The following is a 12,570-nucleotide window of genomic DNA, read 5'->3' on the forward strand; positions in this document are numbered from 1 at the left end:
ACATATTGTAGTATCCCTTAGTGAACTGTTAGACCTTTGGTTCGCGCGCTACTCTCATAGTGTAGATAATGATGATAGATGAGGGGTTATGTTGTCTTCGACCTTACTTCGACTTAGGACGGTACAATTGGTGTATATTAAGTGTACACGGTTAGTCATACTTTTCGAGCGATCGGATCCGCTATGTATAATATGTTGTCACAAGTATGACTAATGAGACAGTACGATGTTTTGACCAAAATAGAAATCTAGTTAATGCTTGTGACTTTAGAGATAATAGGATACTATAACTCAATACCGTAGTTTTTACCACTACAAGATGACGCTGATTATCGTTTACGATAAATAGGTTTCCCAATATGGCGCCCACACAGAACGCCACAGAGCAGCGTGGATACTCGCTGCCGACTCAAAGGTATGCGTAAGTGTAAGTTTAATTCTGGTTCGTGTCTTTAAAGCTTATATTGAGGGTGTACACAAATATTAGTCTCCTCTTTTTCAGGAGGGAGACGCTTTGGTGGAGAAACGTCAGGATTTAATGATACTGAGATTCGGTAAGAATAGTTGAGATTACTTTGTATTTACGGATCGAGTTTTTTGAGAACCATTATAGTGATTATTGGTTTCCAATTGTTACAGAGACTTTCGGATAATATAGCCCTCCAGTTTCACCATAATAGTACTCAGGAATAATATTCTAGATTGTGAAGTGATAAATTGAATGAGTATAATATCGGAGTGTTACATATACTCGGTAAGATCTTGAACTACTAGTTTGACAGGCAGACTTGCGATTTTACCATAAAGGGGATGTTGAGAAATTATAATACAGATAATTTTTCACTTTACAGCATATGTCCTCCGAATACAAGTGTAACCAGATATGGTGGTAAGCAATGTAATGTACGTTTAAGTATTGTGTAGCTCCTGTTATGTGTTGCTAATGCCTACTCTGCGTTTTTAGCAACATTAGAGAATCACCGTCTATCACACAGTTGGAGACGAACTTCGTGTGATCTATTACTCTAAGTGAGTCGATTTTTTATAATTTATGTTTAAATAGTGAACTAGTAACGAGTAAGAATAGGGTTCACAAGCTGTCTTGTCTTTATAGATACTGTTTAGGAGAGATTGGATTCAGAGTGAAGATTTTTGACTCGTGCTTTGTTTATATTGGTGAGTGTCACTCTATATATAAAGTCATGAATATCAACCAGTAGAGTGCGTTTCAATATGGCCTTGCAGATACGAGGGGATCTACTAGTTTACCAATCATATGAAATAATATATTCAATGATAGTCACATAATGTTCTTCAGGGATAGGCTCTAATGTTCGTTTGATACTGAGGGCATCCTAAGTAGGGGTGTTAGGCTTCTGATAAAGTATCTCTGGGGTTACTGAGTTAATGTGATGTCAGTAACATATAAGATGTTTTTGGTGATTTTGATTTACGTTCATTCTGTTATATAGTGGTTAATCTAGAAAAAGACAAGGATATCTTATATTCCATGATACTGGATTTAGTTCGAGGTAAATATAAGTTTACTAACAAATTGTTGATAGCACCTGGGTTATAAGGTATCCACGATGTTTGGAACGTAAACCTCTTTTGTAAATATCTAAAGGGTTATCTAATCTCTGTCTTTCTCACGAAGAGTACCTACCCTACTACAAGTTATGCATGACATATTATTTTCTTGGTAGAGGTCGCTATAATCTTCCTTCATTTCTCAGACATATAGAGTTCTTATTTTAAAATATGGGCATTGTTTATGTTTTGGTTACAGCCCTGAGGAAGTCTAAGTGTTGTATAAATACACGACGAAACACGTGTTGGCTGATGTACCATCTATACACTGGACTGTTGTACAGAATGTACAGTTACATTGGATTGGAATACATTTTGAAGATACGAGTGACTACTACGACTTATGAATGGACTTGAATTCATTGGACACAGTGTGACTTGCCAGTCATTTACAAATTGTGGAATTATAATACAGTTGAGACTTACATTGTTATTAGTATTAGTGTGCTCAGAGGGTATTGATACATTTGGTTTCTGAATCTTTCAGAAGTTTAGGGTGTAGGACGCGCGCCCTCCCACTAGAAGCACCAACCGTTGATTTTGTGTTTTGAGTCTACTATCCCGTGTATTAATTGTGGAGCACCCATCAACTTTTAGCATCCATATTGCTATCCATCCCATTACACTACTCCCCCTGTTAGGCAAAATCACAGAGAAGTTCGTTCACAAAGCTAACCAAGTTCATTGAAGCCGCTAATATTCTTCACCCTCAATAATCTGGCTTTCGTCCACAGGTCTCCACAGAATCGGCCCTCCTGGAAATTACCGACGCACTAAAAACTATAGGCAGGAAAGCAGTCCTGATTTTACACGACCTTTATGCCGCGTTCAATACCATCTCGCATAGTATTCTTCTGAAGAGACTTGAACGCGGCGGCATCTCATGTACTGCTCTGGGGATGGATACAATCATTTCTTACCAACCGCAGACAAGCAGTGACCCTTGGTACTTTCCTCTCGGCAGAACGAAACATAACAACAGGAGTCCCACAAGGCTCATCATTGAACCCATGTTGTTCAACATTTAGATGACCCCGCTCATCTCCTTAATAGGATCCTTCGGGATTGAAGTTACGTCCTATGCAGAGATACCCAGATGATCCTATCTCTGGATAACAATTCTATAGACGCTGAACTTAATTACAAATGCTGCCTATCTGAAGTCATCAAGTGGATGAAGGATAACCACCTCAGATGTAACACTGATAAAACTGAAATCCTTTCCATTGGGAAAGATGTATCATTCCAGCCTGGTAAATGGTGGCCAGAGGGAACCACACTTCCCCAATGTGGTCAAGGTAACCAATACTGCGCTTTACTTTCTTCCACACGCTATGGCTGTGGTGGGGACCTGCTTTAGTCTCATGAAATTGCTAAAAAAATTATTTGATCTAATTCCACTCTCTGCAAGGAAATCAGTGGCAGTAGCCTTGATTCTCTCGCGCCTGGACTACTGCAACAGCCTTTTGGCAGGAGCCAACAAATCAACACTAAAAAGCTACAAGTTGTCCAAAACGCCGTACGCATCTAGTTTTAAAACTCCCATGAAGATCTTCAGCATCGGCTGCATTAAAAGTCCTTCACTGGCTACCGCTGCATAAGAGAATACTCTTTAAAATCCTTCTAATCACCTATAGAGCCATGCTTAAATTAGGACCTAAGTACCTTTCGGCACGGTTCTCCCCCTACATCACAACCAGGACTCTAACAACTCATCAGCCAACCTCCTTAAACCACCCATTGTTAGATGTAAAACAAAAGGAGGAAAAACAGTGGCCGCCCTGGGGACCAAAGCCTGGAACGTACTAGCAACCCATCTAAGACTTCTAAAAATAGAAACTCAATTCAGAAAGGCTCTGAAGACTTGGATATATGGTACCCAAGACGAATTTACCTTTTCACTCATTTAGCACTTCTAGGGCCCCCTCTCACCTCCAACCAACCAGCGCTAGGATACTCCTTACGGAGTGGCAGTTAGCGCTTTACAAATACCAATTTACATTACATTACATTAACTAGAGGCCCTTGAAAACGTTAAACTTGGGTAAAAAACACATTTTCGTCACATTTTGAAGAAGGAAATTTATGGAATATGTGGGGAACCATAAATTTCCTACCACTCTGAGTCTCCACACATCTCCTGATAAGAACGATGTGAGTAGGCCAAGAGACCACAAAATAAAGGGCCCTAAAGCAATACTTTGAAAGATGAACAATAGCAGTAGCTGCAGTATTTGATGCTACGCTGTGGCGCCAGCCATGCAAACCTATGAACCACAGACATTTTTAAACTCCAGACAACCAGGGGATTTCAGGGTGATGTGCCTCACATGGAGCTCATGAGATTTTCTTACCCACAATGCTCTACAAGCCTCAATCTTTGCCTGAAATCAAACATTTTCCTTACATTTGGTGAAACTTCTGAAATCCACAGGAATCCCCAAAATTCTTACCACCCAGTGTTACCCCACTTTTGCCGGTAAAAACGCTGCACCACTTGTGTGGCAGGGCCTAATGCTGACGACAGGAACCGATCAATTGGAGGTCAGTGGGAGTCCTCTCCCGAGGTCTCCCATTGACCTTGGTTTGATCCATTTCTGTAGCTTGCCAAGTGAACCTGTACTACTGCCTTTGAGTGCTAGCTACCTCAAGCTAAAGAAAACATGTCCTTCATGTACGTTCAGCACACTCACCGTGTTAAATCCAGCCTCTTCCAGTTTGTGGATGCAAGTTGGGATTGTCCAAGACTGCCATGCAAGGCCCACAGTCCCTGAACTTAGTGAACAAATCTACCTTTGAAACTAAGGCATACATGGAGGGGAAGACTGCCTAAGTTCCCTAAAGAGAACTTCAAAACTTACTGAAGACTGTATATTTTTGCCACACAGGGTACTCGGTGACAACTTGGCCTATGTTGTGTCCATTGTTTAGTGCAGTGTGGTGACTCTAATGCACTTGCCATTTGGCGAAGAGAACACCTACCACATGCTGACAGCAGATAACGGCCTCTCACAGGTCATAAGTAACTCTTATGATCTCGTCAAGTAGAGAAAAAACATTTGTACGGCTAGTTACCTAGTGAAGTAGGGGCCAATGGAAGGTATGTGTCCATGTACAGCCATTGAAAGGTGAATGTTACAGCAGCTCCACATCAGTAAATTTCCCAATACTTCAATTTTACATGATACAACATTAAACAAGTAGGAAAACACAGGGCTACCTGAGATGGACACTGGGGACAGTAACATCTACTCTCCTGCTTCTTTATTGCTTAGAGCAGTTTCTGCAACAATGAGATGGTTGAGTCTTTCTAGCTGTTGCAGGAATGCAGCCGGCAAACTGTCGATCCTGCAGCCTTGCACCATATTCCACAGCATATAAAGTGGAGGCTGTTGTTTCTGTAGCAGTAAGACTTTCAATGGTGGTCAACTGAAAGTCAAGGATAGACATGGGTCATATGGATTTGTGCCTGTCTCTTATAACCTATTCCTCATGTGGTTCTACTGTAATGAATTACGCTTAACCTAGTTACAGCCACAATGTAAAATGAACATTAATTAACTTAGTGTTTTACTCGAGGTTATACTTTTATGAAAAATTTGATGAACAGCCACTGATCACTTCAGTCTTTAAAGCTAGCATGAGAAAATATTTCCACCTTTTTCCCCACCACCTTTAGTTGTTTCTCTGCTGAGATAGTCACCAAACTACGTAAAAACTACATAAGAAGGCCTGCTGACCTGGCATGCATTTAAGCTAAATTATGTATGTTTCTGTACCTTCTGATGGCAGATAACATTTATATCAGTGGTACATGCAACAGCTGTTGGTCTTAAAATTGAATTGGTTTTCCCAAAATTGATGTATAATATTGAAGAGTCATATATTGCCCCTTAGTGTTGAATGTTTTGAAACCTTGCACAGAACATTAAAGTGAGTTGTTGTTGTAACCGGCAGTGTCTGGTTGACTGAAGGGATCCCCCCAGCCAGGCAGAACTACCGCTCCCGTCAAGGGCAAGTGATTACACTTGCTGTATAACCAGTGCTCCCACTAGGGTAGCGTGGCACTAAGCAGTTAGGCTCACTACAGAGGCAATGTGTAAAGCAAAGGCACAGTAGCCACTTGCGATAAATACACTGAGCATCCCAAAAGAGACTTCACACAGTATTATGTAAAAATTTTGATATTTACCACAGTCATTATAACATGACCATCATATACTTTTGGGCTTAAAACACATTCGGAAATATTACTAGCTGTACTAGGACCACTCGTATTGTTATAATATCAATATTATGCACACTGTGGACAATTCCTAATTTAAACTCCCCTCAATTGAGAGAGAGCACTCTTACGCTGAGCGCAATATCAGAATTATGCACATACATGAAAAAAGAACACTTTTTAGTAGCACTGCAGGCTGGAACCACGCGGTAAACCACAATTTCAAAGGGTATTGTGCTTTTGGCAACAATCATCGTATAATGCAACACCACCGGCCAGTGTTGTGAATCACAGGCAGTCCATACATGATCACTCCCACTCATACACACTCACTCCGCAGTTGCGACAGTTATCAGCCATCCCATACGGCACGCTCTTAAACACACATATGCACTCAGCACCCTAATGCAGTGCCACTGGTACCCAGCAGGTCAATGATTCACCCTCTGCATACTCTGTGACCCCAGCCTCACTTCACCTTGATTTTCTATACCCCTGGATGGAAAATAATAACCCCACCGCCCGGACACTAGGCCGCACACGGCCAAAGTCACACTTAGTCTGGGTACCCGGAAAGCAGGTTGGAATATGTAGCAGTTAAATTAGGAGGTAGACGTAAACAAGGGAGAGGTTAGCAGTCAATTGGGAAGTTCACCCACAGGTCTCAAAACACAAAGAAGTCACGCATTCTCTTGACACGCTTCTGAACTGTTTTGGAAGTGTTTCTTCAACCCTGTGAAACTCGCTGGCTGCTACCTGGAACCAAGATATCTTCGGGAGTAGCCAGGTGTGGAGAGGGCAGTTAGTCTGTTGTGATGAGGGTCCGCAAGGGAACAACAGACGGGTAGTAAAGCAAGGGTACCTTTTGAAAGGAAGAGATGCCCCAATTGGTGCGCGATGATCCGGGTCGAACCCAGGCTATCCGGGCACAGTGTCTGTTGCACATACGGATGGGTTGCACGAGGCACTTCAGATTTCAAACACGATGAGTTGCACATTCGGCACCTCCCTGGAAATGAGTCATAATGACCGGTGCACATTGAGTTGCTCCAGGGAATTCCAGTTACACAGGGAAGAGGTGCAATTCTGTACTTCCCTGGAAATGAGGCACAACGTCCGGAGCCCGATATACAGGTTGCAACAGACCAGTCCAGTCACACACACACACAGGCACAAGTTCAGCAGAGCCACACAAGGTTGAATGAGGCGCTACTCTGGGTACACACCTACTTCCAAGGGTTGCACCCTGTGAATCGGACACTGACTGCAATGAGCCAGCAGTTGGCATGACACTAGAGAGAAATGCGGCACAATCGACAAAATGGGTCACGCAGGGTCCTGCAGCCGGTGCATCTGTTCACCCTTACTAGACGCTTATGGGTTTCGGGGTCATCGCAGTATGGGAACCATCCGTCTTGGATGCAAGCCCGATTTTGTTGGCTCTGCAGTTGAAAATTTGGTCACCAGACTCAAGTCTTAGTTCCACGCTCGCACCGTGCTACCTGTTGGGATTCAGTAGTCGAGGTGGGCACTTGAGAGGGGACCACTAGTCACAGGTAGATGGTGATAGTCCCTCGCAGTAGATCTTGGATTTTCTTGTAATCTTCGAGAGAACAGGAGGCCTGCAATCGGGCTGCTAGAGAGCACACTACAGGGCACCACACTTCAGCAAGTCCTCGGCCCAGGGCAGCCTCTATTCAGACAGTCATCCTCCATGTGCACAATAGAGTCGTCTGACAATGTGCACCCCACAGTCCTGGTTCTCCAGTCCCACATCCCCAGAAGCGTATTTCAGTCTTTGTTGAAGGATGACACATATAGTTATACTGTTATGTGTCTTTCAAATGAGATGGTTTAGGGGGTTTTCCTTTCGAACCACATATGTCTACCCTACATTGTAGGCCTGTCTGCCATAAGACCTTAGAATGCAGATCTTAATCTTTAGTGGGGCCGTGATCCAGCCCCTAGAGACTAAGTGTGCCAAACTCTATCTTCAATCTTTCCCATTCGGCCCTCAAAGGGCAGAGGTTTGCCGTTCCCTTGGAATGCCCATGGTTTATGGCTATTGATTGGGGAATGCACAGATGTGCTCCCCCGACCCATGGTGTCCACTGAAGCCAGACACCATTGCTCCCAAGACTCTTGGAGCATAGAAATATCCATATGCTATTAGTGGCATTTCTTATCCCAAACCCCTCTTTATCAATGGAAAGGGTTTGACACTGCGAATCCATTAATATGAAACATCACAAGACTTCTCCATTGCAATTCCCTATGGCAGTCCGAAGTAATGTCAACCACTTCCTCATGGGCACACAGTTCCCAACACCAGTGGTGCATGTGTGCCCGCCTGAGTCTGCACAGCAGATGGGACATAGGTTTAACAAATATGTGTGTCTGTGCACATACAGAAGCCTGCGTTGGCAGATGGCACATGCAATCACAGGCAACACTTGCACTTTCCCACTGCAAGGACGGGCCGGGTACATGGCTTACCAAGGCCCTAACACCTTTGCTGCAAGTGCGCACACACCACTTAGCCCAGTCCAGCTGGACATGGGTTGACCCCCTTACGGATGTGATTGTGCCCTCCCGGTCAGCAATAGCGGACTGGGCACCTTACCACTTGCACCAAGATGCTAGCAAGTGGACTCAGGCTTGTACCGGCCGGCCTGACCCGGATAATAGAACACTGGGGATGCAAGTATTTGCTCATCAACCTGCGTTGGCAGGCTGGGCACCTATCAACAAGGACGTAGGTGCTATGGTGCTATGGGGCATCCTCCATCTTGCCACGGCAGGCGGAAAGCACATCGGAAACAGCATCAGGGCCGGTGCGCACACCTTGGTCTGCGTTGGCAGACCAGTCCATGTTCCAGAACAGCATGTCAGCGCCTCTACCTAATCTGCATAGGAATGCGTAGGAAAGTGCATCCACTTTGACAGTGAGGACATGCGCAGGGCCTTGAGGCCACTCCAGAGAATCAGCATCACTCCAGGGGTACCCTTGGGTAGAGCAGTATTCTAAAGCTGGGAAAGTCCCATTTTAGGGGTTCCTCACTGCCCATGTGTGCCTGCCCGGCCTTCAGCCTACTCCCCTTCCTGTGCCCATTAGGGCTTCCCTAGTGCGGGTGCCCTCATGGTATCGGATGACCCACCCTGGGTTGCTGGGGTGGAAACAATGCCAGCCTAAGCTGGGGCACAATTGCTCCTCACAGACCTGTCATGGCAGACCCAATATAGGGTTGACAGCTATCCAATGGGTGGCATACGCAGTGCTACATCCCACTACTAGCTAGTGCCGTACCCACCACTGGTATGTGTTATACCTGTTTACAGGGCACACAGAGGTATGGTCCCTAAACCCTATTGTATACACACCCCCAGCACAATTTGGGAGAGGTGAGGCACACGCAACTTCCTTCTGCCGTACAGGGAGAAGGTACCCAGTATCCTTAGGCTATGTAGAGAGAGTCTGCAAACACTAGGAGGAAAAAGCAAAAGGTTTTCGGGTAATTCCCCCTAAGGAGACCAAGTTAAACAGATGTTATTTGCAAAAATAAATATTATATAACATCACTCAGTATTGAATGATGAGACTTTTATTTTATTTTTACAGTTTGTTGCATGGCCATTTCTGTAATTTTGCGCTGATGTTCTTATGAAAGTAATGTTGATGAATCTCGTGGCCGAGTCCTGCGAATAGTGTGCGCGGTCTCCTACCTCAGCAAGGGTGAGTGGGCCAGACCCTTATCTCCTGTGTTGTGTGTAGCTTTAGTAAAGTAAGAACGTACTACAAACAAAGCAATAGATTTTTTTTTTTTACTTATGTTTATTGGCATTTAAGTATAACATAACCCGAGGGTGGACAATGGTCAGCGAAAGAGTCAGTAACACACGAGATCTTGCAGGGACTCAATGAACATGCAGATCATAAGCAATAGAACAACAGCTACTTATACATAAATCTAAACAAGCGAAGTGATAGATGATGGTGATGGATGATTGACGGTGATAGATGATGAAGCCTATAACTGGTCATGTGCTTGCAGTGGGACAAAAAGGGGAAAGTGCATGCACTTAGATCTGAGATTCTATCCCTGCCTACCTTGCTATCAAATTACTCAATGGACCTTCGTGGCCTACCATTCATGCTCTGGGCAGGAAAGTTCCTAAAACTCTGCACATTTAATTGTCTTTAATTTCCTGCATTCCTGTTTCAGTTTTGGAGTGTCATTTTTTGTGTTCAAAGATTTTATTGAGTTTTCATTTTAAGCAATAAACAAAGACAATACAGAAAAAATCTTATTGAGCGAAAGTACCTAACTACAATGTAGAGATACAAAAACATCCACTGAATTACATTAGGTAACAACAGTGCAAATATTAATAGGAAAATAAAAAGGGGAAGGGAAGGAAAACAGCTTTCAAAACTATTGCATTAACTATAAAATAGAGCTACTATAACATGGATAATTATTAATTATAATTGCAAAAAACAAATAATTAGATATAGATTTATAATTAAAGATAAATATATATCAACAGGTTTCCAAAAACAGGTTTTTCAAAATACTGAAATCATATTAATGTTGGAACCTAGAGAATTAGATACATTTTTATACAAAATAGAAGCTCCATGAGATGATGTGGAAACAGTTTGAATATAAATTGATAAATCAGCTTTCACATTAGAAGGAATAACATGAGGAAAATAATCTAAAATTGAATTACACAAATATTTATCTTTGGTAAGGTTAGACTGAGGCAGACTAAATTGTGTTTGGAGATCCTCTAATGATATGAAAGCATTGTTATAATATATATGTTTAAGATAAAAAATACCAGCATTAATCCAAGAATACCAGAAACTTGTATTTCTATTTAATTTAATGACTGTGCTATGCCATAGTGACATGTCTTCTGTATTAAACATGAGGGATTGAAAAATTGAATCTAAATCATTAAAAATCAATTTAGTAGATTTAAGAATAACAGATTTATGAAACATTGGTGATTTATTAGACATGGTAAACAAAGTGGGCAATGGAAATGGTTTAACCATTGATTTCTCGATAAGAAGCCACTTAGGTGAATTAATTAAAAAAGAATGGTTAAACCATATTGAACTTTGTTTTAAAATAAAAGCTTTATGGTAAAGAAAAAAGTCAGGTAAACCAAAACCTGCATTACGTTTGGGCATTTTTAATTTTATATAGCTAATACAAGGTGATTTGTTATGTCAAAGAAATTTGGAAAGAAGTTTGTCAACGTCTTTGTAAAATTGTCATGAAAATTGTGTAGTGATCATGGCAAGGGTGTAGAAGATTTTAGGAGCAATAGTCATTTTAATAGAATCCATTCTCCCCCACCATGAAAGGTGAAGTGAAGACCATGTGGATGTTTTATCTTTAATATATTTTAGGATAACGTCACAGTTCAATGATATTGTTGATTTTATGGAAGAAGAGGACAGAATACCAAGATACTTCAATTTATCCTTTTGCCAAATAATTTCATTCATAGGTAACATATCAGGAGTACAATAATTATTTAAAGGAAAAAATTCAGTTTTATTAGTATTCAATTTATATCCAGACACCGTGGAATACTTCGAAATAATCTCTAATAGGGAAGGGAATGAGGATAAAGGGTCATTAATAAATAAAAGTACATCATCAGCATAAGCTAAGATTTTTATAATGACATCCTTAATACTGATGCCTTTAATATTATCACAGTTTCTTATAGAGGTAAGTAAAGGTTCAATACCTATAAGAAATAAAAGCTGGAGAGGGGGCAACCTTGTCTTGTACCTCTAAAAAGGGAGAATTGGTTTGAAATTTGGCCATTGATAAATAAACAAGTAGCAGGAGCAGAATATAAAGCAGAGATAATGCGTATAAATGTATCACCAAAATTAAATGATAATAATGTATGGAATAGGAATTGCCAGTGAATTTTATCAAAAGCTTTCTCAGCATCTAATGGGAGAATTCCTTACGGTAATGGAGTGTCACTTTATTCCCAAAAGTGTGCGCAATGTGGTCTTATCTGTGAAAATAAGATTTTACTCTAATCTACTGCTTTTTACTGATTTTTTCTTCGATAGTATTACATCGAGCAAGGAATCATTTTTCTTTCCAGTCGCTAGTGTCTGTGCTTTTTCTCTTTTAAAACATTTGCTCCAATGGGTTTACATTGCCAGTTTCTTTACAGGTCATCCAGGTCAAAACATGTGCAAGTGAATAATCCACACAAGATGACTCCAGTGAGAATACTCATATAATACATGGGATTCTGGAAACCCTGTATAATCTGCAGTCTCTGATTTCTTTATAATCAGCGGCGATTACAAAAACAAAACGTCAGCACTCAACTATAATAACTATAATAACTTATTACAGTTGAGTTCTGGTTTCACAATGCCTGCTACCAGAGCCAGCAGCCCAAGTGGAAGGCAGGTCAGGTCACAAAGCATAATTGAAGCAGCTGTTTAAAGCAACGAAAACGGAATGTTACTTTTCTTTCTTCTGCTCTATTATAATAGCTTACAATGACAAGCAGAGAGAATATGTTTTTTTTGCACTCTTTAGATAGAGAAAAGCTAGAATCTTACTGCATGTTTTTTCTCATTCTGAGTTACTTCAGCTTTTTTTTTTATAAAAAGCTGACTTTCTAATATCTCTTTTCCACAAATATCCAACAGGTTTTTTATGTGTTTAATTTTGCACTAGAGGTTTAATTTTTATTCT

General features: G+C 41.3%; 1 protein-coding gene across 1 annotated transcript in view; it reads left to right on the plus strand.

The window, feature by feature from the left end:
* KLHL2 (kelch like family member 2) overlaps positions 1–12,570 on the plus strand; it is a 459,367-nt gene that overhangs the window by 392,539 nt on the left and 54,258 nt on the right. The gene's annotated exons all lie outside the window — the stretch shown is intronic.

The sequence above is a fragment of the Lissotriton vulgaris genome, chromosome 3_1 (genome assembly GCF_964263255.1).
Source record: "Lissotriton vulgaris chromosome 3_1, aLisVul1.2, whole genome shotgun sequence".
Taxonomy (NCBI): domain Eukaryota; kingdom Metazoa; phylum Chordata; class Amphibia; order Caudata; family Salamandridae; genus Lissotriton; species Lissotriton vulgaris.